This window comes from Squalius cephalus, assembly GCF_949319135.1.
Source record: "Squalius cephalus genome assembly, chromosome: 24".
NCBI lineage: Eukaryota > Metazoa > Chordata > Actinopteri > Cypriniformes > Leuciscidae > Squalius > Squalius cephalus.
Window position 1 is genome coordinate 24,057,361 of NC_137145.1, and position 20,057 is coordinate 24,077,417.

General features: G+C 43.7%; 2 long non-coding RNA genes across 2 annotated transcripts; one reads left to right on the forward strand and one right to left on the reverse strand.

Moving 5' to 3' along the window:
* The first annotated feature begins 278 nt into the window (after nt 1-278).
* LOC307152654 lies at nt 279-2,732 on the forward strand. The gene is made up of 3 exons (XR_013820026.1): nt 279-912; nt 1,388-1,444; nt 1,952-2,732. It is a non-coding gene; the product is annotated as an uncharacterized lncRNA (long non-coding RNA).
* A 10,017-nt stretch (nt 2,733-12,749) lies between these two features.
* On the reverse strand, nt 12,750-19,724 carry LOC307152933. Its single transcript, XR_013820091.1, has 3 exons — nt 19,682-19,724; nt 13,382-13,442; nt 12,750-13,230 (listed from the first exon to the last, which is right to left on the reverse strand). It is a non-coding gene; the product is annotated as an uncharacterized lncRNA (long non-coding RNA).
* Between the last annotated feature and the right edge of the window lie 333 nt (nt 19,725-20,057).

The following is a 20,057-nucleotide window of genomic DNA, read 5'->3' on the forward strand; positions in this document are numbered from 1 at the left end:
GACATTTTTGGAGCGTAACCATTTTTACATAAATTGTTGCATTGAATTGAACTAGACAAGTGTACATAAGAATGGTTTCATGAATGATTTACACAATTTTTTTATGCTTGTGTTTCATGCAGTGAAAGCGGACGGTGACTGGGGTTGCATTATGCCTGAGATCTGCTTTTGGGTTCCACAGACAGAAAGTCAAACAGGTCTGGAACGTCACAAGGCTGAGGAAAATATTTAAATTTCACAACTATCACTTTAATAACCTTACTAACAGTACATTTTGTACTTTGCAGGGATCGTGGTAAGCTGAAATACAAGTTTGAACAAGAATAAAAATCCTCCTGTAAACCTGAAAATCATTGAAGTGCCTGGACCATCCACCAGAAAAGAGGAAAAACAAACGGAAAATGAATCTGCTGTACCTTTTCACTTTTCTAACTCTTTAAGTACCTCACACCAACTTGGTCCCATAGTGACATTTTTGACCACAAACGAAATTGCTGATCGTGTGGATTCTTATTGAAATGACTGTCATAAGATCGCGGATAAAACATGTTTTTCTTAAAACAATGTTGATTTCATACGAACTTATAGCTTCTACAGGAGCAAAAACCTTCGTTTCACAACCTCATAGCTCGTGGTCATTCTACCTCGGATGGTTTAGACATTATGGCTGATAATCTAAATCCTTATGGAGAAATACTGTTGACCGGAAGTTCTGAATCCCTACTCCGCGTTCCGGAAGCAGGAAGTGTGACATAGGCCTATTCTGTCACGAAACTGCTGCTATTCCTCTGCTGTCGTCGCTTCAGTGATGCTCGCGCGCAAACAAAGCTCAGCTGATCGACGTCATCGGGTTTGAAAGTAACGGCTCCTCTCATCAAAGCATCCGCCGTTTGTTCGGCTCTCCGTTACAAGGTTTGTAAACTCGCCAAATAAATATAAATACAGAGTCTACTCACTATATATTCAAACACACATATATAAACTAAATTTATTTTACATTACTACGTTTTTACAGTGTTTACCACTCGTTTATTGCACAGTATCTGGTATGAAGGTTTTAGCCGCGATGCTAACTACGTTGATCTAATGAACAAATGGAAATGATTGACTTATTGTCTTAGATTGATTTAGCCATTCAATTCAACATATTCTGTACAACTGTGTCTTCAAATTGCTGATATAGCCTAACTAATTTAGCTGATTCCTGCTGTTTTTATTGGCATTAGTTATGAATAACAAAAGCAGGTTAATATAGTTTGGTCTTTTTGTTTAGCCTAACTTTTCTTACTTCAGGTGCCCTCATTCTCTCAAATACCATTTTAAAGCCATTTACTGGTCAATAAATATTATGTTGTGAACAATCAGCTTTGTTCTTTTGTTTCCCCAGAACAACCATTACATTTCTAAAATAATCTGAACATTTCAGTGGCAACATTGAATTACAGTAAGTTACCTGCACCACATGCAAGTAGGCCTACTTTATTACTATGAACTTTAGCTGTGTGAAATTTTATTGTTTGACTGTGTACTTGTGTTTTTAAATCAGTTGTTCTCTGAAAATCTTTCCTCATGCTCTCAAATCTCATTCATGTTCAGAAAAATAATATCACAGGTTTGGTTCACAAATAATGCTATGCTATGCATGCTATGCTTTATCATTTGCATTTGAATATAAGACATTTTAACTCTGAATTATAACTTCAAGTTTACGGTAGTCTTTTTCGACAAAAAAAAAAGGAAAAAGCTATTATATGGCTTCAGAAGACTTACAACACAACCCATAACACATGAGTTGTGAACTCATTGATTATTTTTAGGATCTTTTCTGGGACATTTTTGGAGCGTAACCATTTTTACATAAATTGTTGCATTGAATTGAACTAGACAAGTGTACATAAGAATGGTTTCATGAATGATTTACACAATTTTTTTATGCTTGTGTTTCATGCAGTGAAAGCGGACGGTGACTGGGGTTGCATTATGCCTGAGATCTGCTTTTGGGTTCCACAGACAGAAAGTCAAACAGGTCTGGAACGTCACAAGGCTGAGGAAAATATTTAAATTTCACAACTATCACTTTAATAACCTTACTAACAGTACATTTTGTACTTTGCAGGGATCGTGGTAAGCTGAAATACAAGTTTGAACAAGAATAAAAATCCTCCTGTAAACCTGAAAATCATTGAAGTGCCTGGACCATCCACCAGAAAAGAGGAAAAACAAACGGAAAATGAATCTGCTGTACCTTTTCACTTTTCTAACTCTTTAAGTACCTCACACCAACTTGGTCCCATAGTGACATTTTTGACCACAAACGAAATTGCTGATCGTGTGGATTCTTATTGAAATGACTGTAATTCACCAGTGAACATTCACAGAACAACAAATAATTTTACTGCACCTTAATACTGTTTCCGGGTCAAAGCCTCTACTTCTACTTCCTCTATCTTGTTTCATGAGAATACTCAACAACCCTTTATGAACACTGTTGATTCAAGTCACACATTTAAGCTTTTCAAAAGCCATAGTGTACATTACAGTCTAACGGCATCCCAGACTTCAACATTTTATGATTCAAAATAGCTGAATAACTAACCATCTGAGATTTCGGTATAGAGATAAAGGTTAGGATCATAATTTTCAGGAATATTACAGCACAATGAGTGTATATTAGCACTGTTTGTTGTTTGCTTTTGGCATCTGATAGAGCTTTTGGACTTACCATCGGACTGAAACACAAATGTTTTAAAGTTAAGTAAAGATGGACATTTTTAATTAGTCAAAATGTAAAAATTTTTACATTGATTTATTTCGTGGAACATATGTGTTTCCATGCATTTTGTTGAGATGTCTTTTCTTGTATAGCCTATTGTATATACATGGTTGATTGTTCATGTTGCTTATGTATTGATACTAATTGATATTAATCTATAGTTAGCTTTTTTCCCCCATGTGCATGGAAGTGTATGTATAAAAATGAATATCAATTATGTAATAAACAATTCTTATTTTGTATTTGGTTCAATTTGTTTATTATAATAGAAGTCAAAGGTAACCACAGTAACAACGTGAAATTAAATATAAAAAAAAAATGAAATTTGGTTCCTGGAGGCACCCAAAGTGGTTCCACACAGTGCCTAATATAAGAGTTCCTCAGGAAACCTGTGTGGTTCCTCAGAGAACCGGCCCTTTTTAAAGGCTGCCTAGAGGATCTACAGATGGTTCCGCCGGTGTGGCAAAGTGAAGAACCCCAAAAGGTTCCTCCAGACACCTTTTATTTTTACAGTGTAGGGCGGGGTAGCTTTTCTTGTAACGTAAAGAAAAAACTAACCCCGTGACCGTCCGCTTCCGGCCTCCCTTGTGAATGCCGCAGTTTGCGCGGCTCGAACAGAGGGAGAGAGAAAGCTAGCCCCGTGACCGTCCGCTCCTGACATCCCCTGTGAATGGCGCAGTTTGCGCGGCTCGAACAGAGGGAGAGCAGATATCATCCCCCACAGACGCGGCTTCTTGGTCGATATCCACGACGGAAGCGGCGGCAGACGGCGGCCGCTGTCCATCAGGAAGAGACTCAGCGAAGCAGGTGAAGCAGGCGAGCGCACCGGCGAGCTTTGCGGGCTGGGGGAGGTTCCAGGAGCCGTTGAGCACGGCGCTTTTTACGGCGCGGTACCGCAGCGGGCGGAGGTGCAGTCTCGGAGAAGGATGCCAGGCGAGTCCTCAGAGTCACCGTAGGCATTAGCTCGCTGAGGGCAGCCACCGTCAGCGAGTGCGAGAGCTGCGTGATCCTCACCAGGAAAAGGGGCGTCTTGAAAAAGACGCCCGGCTCTTTTAGTGCAATGAGAGTGTGTGTCGTGGCGGCGAACACACACACACACACACACACACAAAAACACAGTAGCAGAGAAAAGGATATAACGCCGGAAAGCGTTAGCAGGAACGGCGACTGAAGGCGGCGAGTTGTCGACCAGCGGCTTCAGGTGCAAAGGCTCGTCCCGCAGAAGGCTTATCAGACGGCGCGGCTTCTTCTTCTCGGGATCCAGCGATGCATGAGCTTCGCTTGAAGAGATGAAAAATCTGATTTATCAGCCTCCGAGCCTTATTTATAGGCCCAAGCCACGCCCGTTTCGGCGGGACATGACGTAAAGGGCGCGAAGCGGCAAAGGAGATTGAGTGTTATGTAAAAAAATCACAGAAATGGGATGATTAAGAAATTAAATTAAGCCGGCTTTACTGACAAAAAAACATACAAAAAACAAACAACACAATCAATCAAACAATCAACATACAATTGTCAAAGGAGAATATACCACATTTTATTCTGTTAAATAAAATATCCCCCTTTGGAGTGGACTTTGAGCTTTGTAACCTTGCAGATAATTTTTATGTTCAAACAACTACAAGGTGGAGTTAGAAGCTCGGGTTTTATTCTAAAACCACCTTATTTTTGTTGTTCTGTCGGATTATAGTGTCGATTTCACTGAATATGATCAAAAAAATGTTGCTGACGGCAGCTTTAAAGTGCTCGTTAAAGGAGGGAGTAAGCAACATAAAGACACGCGATTCAAAATATAGTAGTTTAACAGTTTATTCTTGGAACAAGACTCACGTATCAGCAGGCAACCGATAATGTTGACAGAAATAAACAAACATAGACCAACACAACATTGAAACGAACAACATTTAAACACAGCTTATCAGCGGCTGGCGGAAACATCATGACGCACACAGGGCTCTCTCGTCACTCCTCTCAAGCCCTTCTCCCTCAGTGCACGCCAAGCTCTTGACAGAGCTGAAACAGTGATCGAAGCGATCACGCCACAGTGGAAAAAAATTGTAGTTGGCCAACCTCCGTGCCCTTCTCTCTCCACTCTCATATTATATATCCAGCCCAGAACATCACTGAACAGGCTGCAGGTGTGCAGGGGCGGAGCCTAGTTCAAAAGAGAGAGAGAGAACTAGGGGCCTGTACCATGAAGGTAGCTGAACAAACTCGGGGTTACAGGATTATTTTTTTTTAAGTTGACAAAACCAAACCGATGCAATCAGGCTTTATTGGTACCATGATGCAGCTCATCAACTTTCAACATCAAAATATGGCTGACTGTATATTCTGCAGTAGAGGGAAATACAGTGTCGCTGTTGAAGCCAGCACACATACACACAGTCTCCCACACAGAAGTCAGTATGCAGCAGACAGAACACCAAACATAACCTGCTTTACAACAGTTATGCTTTACATTGGCCTATTTTTATTTATTAGGGTGGAGGAAATGATGAAGACACTCTGTCTGTGTGTTCTCAGACAGTTGCTGATGTGAATGCACTGGGCTTATTTGAATGTGTGACTTTAAAGGGTCGAGATACTCGAGACCATGACAAGACCAAGACCAAGACAGGCCGAGACCGAGTCAAGACCATGACCAGTGCAAGTCCCCACACGGCATGATAAAATGTGGAATATGCATATGCGGCCATTTTAAAACTCAAAGTTCCGTAAAAAATGACAATCTTGCATCACAATAAGTATATTGTGATTGTCAAAACATTTTAGTAATTAAACAGAATTTTATTAGGTTTAGTGACAACATGTTACAAAGTTTACATGGTACAATTTCTGGTAAGCTACAATTTTTATTGCTTGACACAAATTTCACAATTTAAATTCAATTAAATTCTTGTGATTTGATTCAATATTGACTCATTTGGATAAATATTAGATACACAAGATAGGCAAAAAAATCTCACATAATGCTGTAAACATACAGAGAGCTCTATCAGCTGCTATATTTAAGGTTAAAAATAACTCAAATGAAATATAATGCGTTTTTTATTATAACAACAACTTTACTTAATTATACAAGTAAAATATAATAAATATATATATATATATAAATAATATATCTACACATATTTAGCAAAATAATCAGTTTTTTTTTTTTCTAGCCAACTAAACGTGTTATACATATTATGGTCATTTAATGCAGTGGTTCTCAACTCCAGTCCTCGGGACCCGCTGCTCTGCACATTTTGTATGTCTCCCTTATTTAACACACCTGAATCAGATCATCAGCTCGTTAAGAGAGACTCAATGAACTGAACTGAGTGTGTCAGATAAAAGAGACATACAAAATGTGCAGAGCAACGGGTCCTGAGGACTGGAGTTGAGAACCACTGATTTAATGGCTTTCCTGAGGTAAATATTATGTGACAATTTATTGTTCTCCATCTGTTACCTCTTTCCATGGTTGAAAAACACTGATTGATCTATATAATGTATGAGGAATATACATTTCGGTAAGTTATAGCCTACTGTATCTTTCAACATTGTTTATTTGTGTTTATTTACTATTAGCTAGTAGAGATGATCGGTTCACGTGCCGCTTGAACTGAGGCACTGTCACATTTACAAGCGCCAAAACGGTATTTATTGTTTGAATTTCGTAATAGAATAGACAGAATCTGAGAGCTGATTTTTTTATATCATAAGTAACCTGCTCTGTCTTGTCTGTCGGTCTCCGTGTCCTCTTTGCCTCGCAATATTTCGTGAGAAAATGGATGTGTGGCGTGAAAGCGTGTGAAAAGTGTAAATTGCGTGAGTCTCACGCTGAATGATTGCGAGTTTCCCCGACGACAGCCGCGGTGACGGAACAGCTTCTCCCGCATTCATTTCACACGAATAATTTCGTGATATGCCTCAGTTGTGGTCTTGACCGGTCTTGAAATAAAATATCGAGTCCTCTTCGTCTGAGACCGAGACGAGACCGAGTAAAAATGCGGTCGATTCCGAGACGAGACCAAGACCTTTAAAAAGTCCGATCTCGAGTACTACAACACTACCGCTCCCACAGCACTGGCATCTACCTCCATTTGGAACGGAGAGAACACGTCCGGGGCAGACAACACCGGAGCACTGCAGAGAAGAGACTTTGCAGACAAAAATGCCTGTTGGCAACTTTAGGACTACATAATCTAGTTAAGGGAGCTACAACACTTGAAAAATTCTTACAAAAACACTGTACCCTACCATTCCAAGAAATCTACACAGCTCTCGCCTTGTAGTAGGTACTGGATATTCCAGTACAACAGACACTTTTCCCTCTATGGGCCATACATGACCGTTCCCTACCTGCTTTCCCAGGTATGTGACAGAGGCCTTAGCGAATGCAAATTTTTTCAAATTCAATGTTAAAGACGCAGCAGCTAAACGGCAAAACACATCATATAGCTTCGACAGATGTTCAGCCCAGTTAGACGAGTAAATGACTACATCATCCAAATAGACATTACAGTTAGAAACATCGCCTAAAACCATGGACATCAATCTCTGAAACGTCGCTGGTGCGTTCCGAAGGCTAAACGCCATACGCTTATATTGAAGAAAAGAATCAGGGGTTACAAACGCAGAAATCTCAGAAGTGCGCTCGGTTAGAGGCACCTGCCAGTAACCTTTCAGCAGATCTAGCTTTGTAATATATTTCGCCGCCCCAAGAGTGTCAATACAGTCATCAATATATGGTAGAGGAAAAGCATCAGGTACAGTAACATAATTAACTTTCCTAAAATCAGTACAAAAACGAGAAGATCCATCAGCTTTTGGTACTAAAATACATGGCAAGCTCCAAGGGCTACCACTCGGGACAGCAAAACTGTTTTGCAGTAGATACTCCACTTCAAGTTTCATTGCTTCTCTTTTACTCACCGGGCAGCGATATGCATGCTGCTTTATGGGTAGTGCATTACCGACATCAATGTCATGTCGAATGACAGAAGTACCAGGAGGGACATAACTGAAAAGATTTGGGAAACTGTCTAACAGTTTCCTTATATCCTTCAGCTGTTCGTTAGACAAATAAGACAGTTGAAAAGAAAGAGTTGATAACACCTCAGAGTTTTTCAAACAACCGCCATTTAAGACCTCCATAGATACCTTTAATCCATCATCCACATCATCGGTAAGCAAAGTATAAGTAAGCAACAAAACTCGCTCTTCTACCTCCACCACTGTTTCAGGAACATTAACGATCTCGTCTTTATGATCACGACATAAAGTCACGGAGTATGTATTATGTAGTCTATGTCACTCCCCTTATTTTTAACTAGATAAGGACCTGAAAAACACACAGAAAGAGCAGATCCAGGGGTAGGAATCAATACTAGGACTTTTTCCCCTGATAGAAAATTACGCACAACTGCCTTCTTATCAAAACAGCATTTTATTTTCTCCTGCGAAAGGAAAAGAGCTTCTTTTGCTACTGCGCAGGCATTTCGTAAACGTTCATGAGAGCGAGAGATAAAATCAAGAATGTTGGTCCCCGAACATTATGGCCGAACACCAAATCTGAAGGGCTAAATCCAAGCGAATCCTGTCGCACCTCACAAAACTAAAGGAACTCCTTCATCCCACTCGTTCCTAGTCTCGACACAGTACTTACGCAAGGAAGATTTTAACGTCTGATGCCAGCGCTCCAAAGCTCCTTGAGATTGGGGGTGATAATCACTTGACACTACATGAGAAACTCTGAGAGCCTTTAAAGAATTATGAAATACACAAGATAAAAAGTTAGATCCCTGGTCTGTTTGGACCATTTTCGGTAAGCCTAAAGTCGTAAAGAATTTCGTAAAAGCTTTTGTCACAATTTTAGCCGTTATACTCCTTAACGGAATAGCTTCTGGATACCGAGTAGCTATAACGACCAGCAATGTCGTTTCCCATTATAAAATCAATACCTTTCACTGGTAGAGAAGGACGAAGTGCTACTTCAAAACACCCAGATGCCAAATCAGACGTAACCCACATGCGATGAAGAGGAATGGTTACAAACCCCATCTCAATGCCTTGCACAATCGTGCTGGTATTACATGCAGAATTGGCGCAAAAATCTAAAGTGTCTAATAAAATAAAGGATTGAGAGGGGTTTGTAACCATGACAACCTCCGGTGTCACGCAAAATTCATACTGGTTTTCGACTTTCGTCACCCTCGTTCATAGACACAAATCCGTTGAACACGAAAGGTTGGAAACAGACATCAGGCGCTGTGGGAGAAATAGAGAGTGGCGAAGATAAAGTTTTGACCAAAACAGTCCCTCGAGGCTGAATAGAGGACTCAAGTCGCTCTTGCTTTCATTTAAGACCACGACACTCAGTCATTATATGTCCCATTTTATGACAGTAACTACATTCTTTGCGAGTTTTTGAACTTGGAGGAATCCATTTGTTTTTAAAATCAGAGATATTCTCATTCTCTTTTTGGAGCTGGGCCTCCAAAATCACTTGAAGGTTTAACTAGCACTGTTTTGTGCAATAAGGCATACTCGTCTGCTAACACCGCAGCCTGTTTCACTGCACTAACTTTTTGTTTGTTTAAATACAGAGCAGTACGCTCTGGAACACAGTTCTTAAACTCTTCAATCAACATGAGCTCACGCAAAGAATTATAATCCGTCAATTTGCACGCTTTAATCCATCGATAAAACAATATGCCTTTCTCACGAGCAAACTCGACGCAGGTTTGAGACGCAGGTTTTTTGTAGTACGAAACCGCTGTCTATAATGCTCAGGAACCAATTCATGCGCTCGAAGAATCGCAATGTTCACAGCATCGTACTGAACACTTTCTTCCAACGAAAGAGATGCTCACACTTCTTGCAACTTGCCGACTAATTTACACTGTAACATTAATGCCCACACTTCAGTTGGCCATTTTAAAGCACTCGCGATTCGTTCAAATAATTGAAAATATGCCTCAACTTCCCTTTCCCGAAAAGGTGGAACTATAGCAATATATTTTTGGCCACGTCAAAATGTGTAGATGACGACACAACTACAGACTCGGATTCAGCACCATCTGAAACAGGACTACCAGAAACGATACTCGAATTTGACAACCCAGGAGCTGTCTGAGAACTATCATTTGAACTAGTTGTTGTTTGAACTGTCGTTCGTAAGTCTGGAACAGCCTGCAACTCCAACTCCAGTAGTCACACTTTTTTATCAGCATCGATTCGATACATTTCGATCTGACGTTTTAAATCATTCTGCCTTGCCTGAGCACAATCTTGAGTCTCCAATTGTAATCGAGCAAGTTGGAGCGAGCAAACTTTTCTTTGTGGAAGCTTCACAGTACAAGTGAGAAAATCTTATTTTATAAAAATACAATTCTGAAAATTACAATATTTTGTGTCCAATTATTACCCCAACTTAGTTTTGGTATTGAGGTAAAAGTTAATTTATATTGAATTTGCTACACAAGCTGTTGGTCACGAAGATGATTTAAAGTGTTTTGCCCTTTTGCAGCGACTTTCTTTGTGCATGTTCTGCAGAGAGGGTGACCATCCTCCATTAAGTTTCCCCAGGACTTTTGTTAAGGGCAAAATATGACCACATCTCATATTTGGTCCTCTTAGAAGGCTGAAAAATCTCCAGAGCACATTCACTACCTTCCGCCATGTTTTCTCGTACAAAATAACCCTGTAAGTTTAATTTGTTTTACTGTTTATCAGGTGTGCTTGCTGAAGTGTAATTATTAGGAGTCTAGTGGTTTTTACAGAGTATTTATTGGTCAATTAATATCATATGATTCAGCGTTTTGTTGTTGTATTGTTTGCTTACCTGTTGATTTCTGCTGTGTCCTTGGTTCATTCTGGTAGTGCGCGTAACTTATAATAGCAGTGGCAGTGGTCATACCATTTTATGTAACCCTGGTGCGTCACATGTTATAGTTCTGATGTTTATGCGTTGAATGTATGTTTAGTATTGTAATAGTTTACTTTGGTTAATACTGTGCTTAGTGTATTTATTTAGCTAGGCAAAAAAAAAAAAAAGTTATTGTTTTGATGACATCAATATAAATGTGCATTGTTGGAATATGGTTACCTTGCTAAAATGGTTGTCCTGCTCATATCTGTTTGGCGGGAAAATTACTTATTTAACCAGAGTGTTCATTTAGTTAAGGGAGGTGGGGAGGCTGCTCTGGGGTGCGTTTCCCAAAAGCATCGTTAGCCAACTATGGTCGCAAGTTCCGTCGTTATCAGCATAGTTCAACGAGTCGGTGTTTCCTGAAACCATTGTCCTAACGAACATTCGCAAACAGCATCGCAAAGTTGTGTGGTTGAAACGACAGCTCTCGACCTGTGAAGCATAGTTAGATTGCATGACATGTGGACTTAATAAATCCTTATCTTGAGAAAAATAAGCAAGATGACATTCAGTACAACCTGTGTCTTTTGTTTAGAATACATACAAATGTCATTTATGTCTTTGAGTTTGTCAAGAGATTTAAAGCACCGTTTTTGAAGACTGCGCATGTGCGAACGTGCTGTACTAAGTAAGAACGAGCCTATGATTGAATCTGGAAATAAAGCGAAATAACTGGGAAAATGAGAAATAGTCCTCAGATATCATGTCTGTAATTTATAGCAAAACATCTAGCGTTAATTCGATCTCAAACAGATTCATTAAAAGAAGTTATTACTCCACCACGTGCGTGATGTCATAAACTAACGTGGTTGAACGACCAGTTTATGACAGTACGGTTTCGGGAAACAGTCGTGACTAGCTAGTTGATTTCTTCAACACTGCATCATACTATGGTAGTTAAGCAGCGAGTTACGTCGTTGTTTGCCCAGCAAACATTAGTTTTTAAATGTATTTATTTTGTAAAATAGTATTATTTTGTTAAGATGTAGTTTGCACAGATTGCACAATTATTATTTATAAATGATCTACTTTTGCTTCGGAATTCATCTTGTCGTACTATCTCTTCCTAGCTCGTCCTTAAAAGCAGCTTTCCACAACCATGCTAGGATGATGCTGTTAATCTTAATTATTTTGACCTCACAAAAAAAAAAAAAAAAAAAAAAAAAAAAAAAAAAACCTGTGAATTGTGCATTATTGAATAAGAAAAAAATACTATAATAGAAGGTTTCATGTCATTTACACTAATGCTATGTTAATACTACTAAAACTACTGATAATACTAATACTAATACTTTTATACTATTATTATTATTTCATTTGGTTACTGAAAAAGGTACAAGAAAAGTTACTGATTTCACATATTAATATGCTGATATGAAATCGTATTTTCTTACTTCATAAAAAAGTTCTACCGATATTAAACCCCATTTAAAAATGATTCTTTTTCATAATATTATTTTACATAATATGTTTTTTTCTTAAATTGAAAAAAAAAGAACACTTAAAACCATAATAGGGACATGCAATTTTAATCTTAATTAGTTACATAATTCATTAGTATCAAGACCCTCATTGTCAATGCATAAAAATGATTTTATACTGTAAACTATAATCAATTGTCAATCAATCAATCAATACAAATCAATTGTATATTGTTATTTCTATATTAATTTTGTGTGAAAATGATTAAATAGCAATATTGCAAGTTATTAGCAGTTGTCATCATCACTCTTTCACAGGTCGTGTTAAGACTGGTCAAATTCAGCGTAACACAGTTTGTGGGTGATTCAGTTATGGGGATTGTGGATTGTGCTGTCTGGTCAGTGGTCGACGGATTTGTTGTTCTGCTAGATCAGGGGTGTCAAACTCAGTTCCTGGAGGGCCACAACCCTGCAGAGTTTAGCTTCAACCCTAATTAAACACACCTGATCCAGCTAATCAAGGTCTTCAGGATTACTAGAAACTTCAAGGCAGGTGTTTTTGGAGCTGGATGGAGATAAACTCTGCAGGGCAGTGGCCCTCCAGGACTGGAGTTTGACACATGTGTGCTAGATGGAGTGGCTGTCGTTGGAATTGTGGATTGTGCTGTCTGGTCAGTGGTCGACGGATTTGTTGTTCTGCTAGATGGAGTGGCTGTCGTTGTGATTGTGGATTGTGTTGTCTGGTCAGTGGTCGACAGATTTGTTGTTCTGCTAGTTGGAGTGGCTGTCGTGGAGATTGTGGATTGTGTTGTCTGGTCAGTGGTCGATGGATTTGTTGTTCTGCTAGTTGGAGTGGCTGTCGTGGGGATTGTGGATTGTGTTGTCTGGTCAGTGGTCGACGGATTTGTTGTTCTGCTAGTTGTAGTGGCTGTCATGGGGATTGTGGGTTTTGTTGTCCTGACAGTGGTCGGTGGATTTGTTGTTCTTCTAGCTGGAGGCAATGTGCGTGGCACAATAACTTCCTCAGAAGATTCAGATTCACTTGATTCAGAGTTTGAATCCTCTCTGGAACTGGATCTTGAGTCTGATGAATCAAATCTTCTACGCAAAGGAAACTGGGGATTCAAACAGTTGAAAAAAAAACATATTATTAATAGTACTGTGTGCTTTTGAAAGAAACTGAAGTAGCAATAAAAGTAACATTTATATATATTAGAATATCATAAAAAATAAAAATGTAAAAGAAAACAGATAACTGATACTTACTGGTTTTGAAAAGACAGATGCAATATAAAGCATCAGTAACATCGCCTGTATTGACTTCATCCTTCAAAAGCACTTAAAGAGATTAATATGAAACGTACTGGTTACTTTCGTAACCTCGGTTCCCTTAGAGATAAGGGAACGAGTACTGCGTTGCAAACGCTATGGGAAAACTCCTTTTCTCGAGAATATTGAAGCCTTTATTTTAAAACGCATTTGCTACAGCACAGGCGAGAGCATCAGACCCACGTGAGTGAGCTGATAGGCTGTGCTGTGGGCAACTGCACGAACCAATGGCGGATAGACAGAAGCGCGCGAGCCAATCAGGGCGCTTGGCGCTCTGTCACTGTCAAGCGCGCGAAACTATACGTGACAATAACATATAAATACAAATAGAATCCGCCATTTGACAGGTATAATCGACTGAAGCGACAAACCTGCCATAAGAAAAATAGCACGGCAAGGCAACGCAGTACTCGTTCCCTTATCTCTAAGGGAACCGAGGTTACGAAAGTAACCAGTACGTTCCCTTACGAGAACGTTCTCTCGTACTGCGTTGCAAACGCTATGGGAACGTTTCCATTTAAAACGCCGTGCTATTAATCTTTGGCCGCTCTGACTCACCAGAGTTCCGGGAAGTACAGAATAGCCAGGATAAAAAGAGACCGAACATCGGGCCCATCAATTATCCGTAATAAAGACTGGCCAGAGCCAGTCATTTAACCCACAAGGTGATAGCCGTGTGTTTAATATCAAACTAGTCTGGGTCCGCAGAGCCAGAGTCTAGACTGAAAAGACTGTAACTGCAAAGCAGGGACATTAAAGTTATAATTCATCGGATCTGGCCAAAGCCAGTCACTTAGTCCACAAGGTGAAAACCGTGTGTTCAATATCAACTAGACTGGGTCACAGAGCCAGTGTCTAGACAGAAGAACTGTAGCTACAAAGCAAGGGCATTAAAGCTATAATTCAACAATGTGGACGGAGCGGATATCCGGCCGCCGCACATATGCTATAGATGGGAATACCCAAGTGACCATGGTTCAAAACTAGTCTGGATCCACAGAGCCAGAGTCTAGACAGAAAGAACGCATGTCTGCAGAGCAGGGACATCCAGATTATAGAATCTCACAAATGTTGACGGAGCGGACCAGCCGGCCGCCGCACAAATGTCTTCAATGGGAATACCACTTGACCAAGCCCACGAAGAGGCAACACCTCTCGTGGAATGAGCTCTAACACCTATGGGACAAGAGAGGCCCAGTGAGGTGTAAGCCAGGGCAATGGCGTCAACTATCTATCTGGACAGTGTGGTTTTAGTGAACGGGAGGCCCTTGGATCGGCCCCCGAAACACACAAAGAGCTGTTCAGACTGTCTGAAAGAGGCCGAACGCTCCAGATAAATTCTCAAAGCTCTGACTGGGCAAAGCATGAGAGAATCGCTATCCTCCTCGGAGGAGGGGAGAGCTGACAGAGAAATAACCTGGGCTCTGAACGGAGTTGAGAGCACCTTAGGAACATATCCATGTCTTGGCCTAAGAATGACCTTGGAGTCATTAGGACCAAACTCCAGACAGGAAGCGCTGGTAGACAGCGCCTGTAAATCCCCTATTCTCTTTACTGACGCCAGTGCTAGAAGCAGGGCGGTTTTCAGAGAGAGAGACTTAGGATCAGCTGACTGAAGTGGTTCAAAGGGAGGTCCCTTAAGAGCCCGCAGGACCAAGGAGAGGTCCCAGGCCGGAACAGACGGTGGCCGAGGCGGGTTAAGCCTCCTGGCGCCCCTGAGGAAGCGAACTATAAGGTCGCTTTTTCCTAAGGAGGCCCCGGCTTCCAATACGTGAAAAGCAGCAATGGCTGCCACGTACACTTTGAGAGTGGAGGGGGAGCGACCCGCGTCCAACATCTCCTGTAGAAAAGACAGTACTCTTGGTACTTCACAAGTGTATGGGTCGAGGTCTCGAGCTAAACACCAGCTGGAAAACACTGACCATTTACTGAGATAGAGGCGTCTGGTAGACGGAGCTCTAGCTTCCTTTATAGTATTCAGGACGCCCTCTGGGAGGTTCTGGGGTACCCGTTGAGTGGCCATACATGTAGGGCCCATAAGTCGGGACGGGGATGCCAGATTGTCCTGTTGGCCTGAGTCAGGAGGTCGCGCCTCACTGGGATTGGCCACGGGTCTGCTACAGACAGCTGCATCAACTCTGGGAACCAAACCTGGGTCCGCCAGAGAGGAGCTACTAATAGCACTGCGCTTTTCGTGTTCCTGATCCGTTCGATGACCTGAGGGAGCATCGAGACCGGGGGGAACGCATAGAGAGGAAGGTTGGGCCAGTCGTGGGCCAACGCATCCCTGCTCTTTGAGAAAAAGATTGGGCATTGACAGTTGTCTTCTGAGGCGAAAAGATCTACTTCTGCCTTCCCGAAGACCTCCCAGAGTAGGAGAACTGTCTGAGGGTGGAGAGACCATTCCTCTGGGGGAACTCTGCCCCGAGAGAGCATGTCTGCTCCTGTATTCAACGTGCCTGGCACGTGAGCTGCCCTGAGCGAGCGCAGATTGGTGTGAGCCCATAGCAAGAGCTGTGAGGCTATGGCAAACAGGTTGCGGGACCTGAGGCCGCCCTGGCGATTTATGTAAGAGACCACCGACATGTTGTCCGTCCGTACCAACACGTGGTGTCCCGCCAGGTATGGGAGGAATGTTTTTAGGGCTAGAAAAACTGCTCTCATTTCGAGGCAGTTTATGTGTAGGCGTTTCTCCGAGCTCGACCAGAGGCCGGAGGCAGGCCTGCCCTCGTACAGAGCTCCCCAACCGGAGTTGGAGGCGTCTGTTGAAATCATCCTCCTCTCTGAAACTACCCCCATGCTTACGCCCTGCTGGTACCAGCTGGCGTTTTTCCAAGGGGCCAGGGCTTGAACACAGCGCTGGTTCACCTTGATAATCAAGTGGCCTGAATGCCAGGCGTGGGGTGGCACCAGAGGAGCCAGCCACAGCTGAAGAGGACGCATACGCAGTAGGCCTAGTTGGAGTACTGATGATGCAGAGGCCATCAGGCCAAGGATCCTCTGAAACGTTCTGAGGGGTACAAGAGAGCCCTCTATGAACGATGCCGTGAGCTGCTGAATCGTTAGAGCACGGGCCGGTGTGGGCCATGCTCTCATAAGTACGGAGTCGAGAACTGTTCCCAGGAACGTGATACGTTGGCTGGGCAACAGAACACTCTTTGCAACATTGACCCTGAGCCCTAGACATTCTAGATGGCTGAGGAGCCAGGCTTTGTGAGTATGTGACTCCGCCTCTGACTGGGTCAGTATGAGCCAGTCGTCGAGGTAGTTTAGGATGCGCATTCCCCGCTGTCTCAGGGGGGAGAGAGCTGCATCCATGCACTTCGTGAATGTACGAGGCGCTAGTGCCAGTCCAAATGGAAGAACTGTGTACTGGTATGTCTGCCCCTCGAAGGCGAATCTCAAGAATGGCCTGTGGTGGGGGTTCACTTGAATGTGAAAGTAAGCGTCTTTCAGATCTACTGAGAAAAACCAGTCGCCTGGGCGAATCTGCGCCAGGATATGTCTGGTCGTGAGCATTCTGAACGGCCGTGACATGAGAGCCTTGTTCAGATGTCTGAGATCTAAAATGGGTCTCAGGCCGCCGTCTTTCTTTGGAACAAGAAAGTAACGGCTGTAAAAACCTGACTCGCTCAGAGAAGGGGGGATCTTCTCGATGGCCCCTTTCGCCAGCAGACTTAACACTTCGGTGCGGAGGACATGACTCAATGTGCCCCTTACCGTGGTTTGTATAACCGCGCGAAAACGCGGTGGTCTGCGGGCGAACTGAAGCGAGTAACCATGCTTTATGATGTTCATCACCCATACTGAAACTCCGGGGATAGCTTGCCAAGCTAGAGCCCGCAGAGCTAGAGGCATTATCATATCTGGAACACCCAGAGTGGGGGGCTCGGACTGACATGTATGCATGTGAGAAATTATGCTCGATTTGTGCTTTGTGTGGGTCGCTGTTAAAACAGCGTTTGTTTGCAGGGGTGCGTGACATGTGACGGGCCCATGAACTGCATTTAGAACTGCTGCAGCCGCCTGAACTGAAGAGGGAGCCGTGAGCAGTAGTCGAGCGATTTTTGGGGCTGGTCCGGCCGCAGCGGGACAGTGACCCCTCTTTGTGCCGGTTAGGACGGCTTCTTGGGCTCGTGATCGAGCGTCAGCTTCGGCCGCGGGCCCTGGCGCTTAGGGAACGGGAACCGTTTCGCTGGCTTCATGTGCTTACTGGTCTCAGCCGCTGGGCGGGGCTGGAGGACCTGGGACACCACTTTCTCAGGTCGCGGCGTGCTCTTGGGGCGCCGTTGGACTGAGCTGGAGCGCTTTGGTAGAAAGTGTCTCATGGCGCTGGAAGCCTTCTGAGCTTCAGTGAAGCGATCGGCGAAGCCGCTGACAGATGGGCCGAAGAGACCTGAGGCTGTGACGGGCGAGTCGAGGAAGGCAGTTTTATCCGCGTCCCTGATCTCGGTTAAGTTTAGCCAGAGGTGGCGCTCCATTACCACTAGGCTGGCCATATTGCGGCCCAGGGCTTGAGCGGTGGTCTTCGTGGCCCTCAGTGCCAGATCCGTGGCACTCCTGAGGTCTTTAAATGTGTCTGGGTCCGGGCCTGACTCATCCATGGAACGGAGAAGTTTGGCCTGGAAGGCTTGAAGCGTCGCCATGGCGTGAAGTGCAGAGGCGGCTTGACCGGCGGCAGCGTATGCGCGGCTGGCAATGGCCGAAGTAGTTCTGCACGGCTTAGAAGGGTGCACCGTCTTAGACCTCCAACTACCTGCAGTGGGGGGGCATAAGTGTGCAGCGACCGCTTCCTCCAGTGGGGGGAGAGACACATATCCTTTCTCTTCAGCGCCGTCAACAGTGGAGAGCGTAGAAGAGGCAGATGAGCGCGTTCGCGCTGAAAAGGGCGCGCGCCAGCATTTTGTGAGCTCTTCGTGAACCTCAGGCATAAATGGAGCGGCGCGCTGACGAGGGGCCTGCTGGCGCCCCGGCAGGTACCATTCATCGAGGCGGCTTCTGGCGGGCTCAGCTGGAGAAAGCCAATCGAGTCCCAACTCGTCAACAGCGCGAGACATGACACGGAGAAGTTCGGCGTCAATGCTCGCTCGAGTATCAGAAAACTCTAGCTGAGAGGGGGGTCGGGGTCCGCGGAGCCCGACCAATCCTCGCTCTCAGATGCCGCCATAGAAAGTGCGTCATCGACGTCATCCGGAGATGCGCCGAAAGAGACGAGTCCAGCCGCTTCAGACGAGGGGCGCTGCTCGCTCCGAGAGAACAGGACAGGCGAAGAAGGCGTGGGCGAGGCACGAGGAGAAAGGCCCGGCGTGCACTCGCTAAACTCACCGCGCTCAGGACGCCTCTGATCGCGCCGCTTCTTCCTACGGGGCTCGTGGGGCGCCGAAGACGGAAGGTGGGCGGAATCGGTCACCGTCGAAGACAGCCTTGAACGGAGAACGGAGACAGGCATCCCGTCGCAGAATTGGCAGCCGCCTTTCATGAGCGCTGCCTCGGCGTGCTCAGGGCCGAGGCAGGCCGCACACTGGGTGTGTCCGTCGGATGCATGCAGGGAGACCCCGCAGCTCTCACAGATGGAGAGAGGCATTATGCCGCGCTGTGAAAACAGCGGTTTGCTCTTTTAGATAAATATGCAATGATAAGGATATAATTTTTCGTCGGATGCCACAGGGAAACGCTCGGCTGGCGAGATGCCGGGATGCGAAGCTGTTCCGCTGGACGGCTTTTCCACGACGAGGGCTTCTTACGACCGGAGAAAATCAGCGACGAGGTGAGTCGAGCTGAAGGAGATTAAATCTGTCAAATGGCGGATTCTATTTGTATTTATATGTTATGGTCACGTGTAGTTTCGCGCGCTTGACAGTGACAGAGCGCCAAGCGCCCTGATTGGCTCGCGCGCTTCTGTCTATCCGCCATTGGTTCGTGCAGTTGCCCACAGCACAGCCTATCAGCTCACTCACGTGGGTCTGATGCTCTCGCCTGTGCTGTAGCAAATGCGTTTTAAAATAAAGGCTTCAATATTCTCGAGAAAAGGAGTTTTCCCATAGCGTTTGCAACGCAGTACGAGAGAACGTTCTCGTAAGGGAACATGTATTCACTAAATATAGTTTACCACAGAATAATATATTTTTATTAATAACAAACTTTGCTTGCTCATATTCAGTGATTATTTAGTTACCAGTAATAAACATAGATTCAAAAGCCATAAATGTAGCATAACTCAAGAGATGAGTGAGTTACCTTGCGCTGATGCTCTCGTCCAGTTACTGTAATGTCACAGTCTGTATTACTCTGGCATCTGTGATAATGTGGCTTAAATACTGGATGGATGTGAATAAACCAGGGCTTGGTCCAGTGAATTCCCATGAAAATGACGTGACAATAAGTCAACATTTGTGACACTTCCGGGTCTATATCAAAACTTGCAAAATCCCTTCTACAATATTATTTATTTACTTAATCCTCTTCATCCCCAATGGGACATAAAGCTGCCCCTTCAGTGTGTAGTAATCCAAACAATAGTTTAAATCATGCAATGCCGCTGTCCCAATGCATTGTTCAGACAAATCACATTGTCTGCTATGTGTTTAGCTTGTGAAAGGCTCAGAACTTAAGA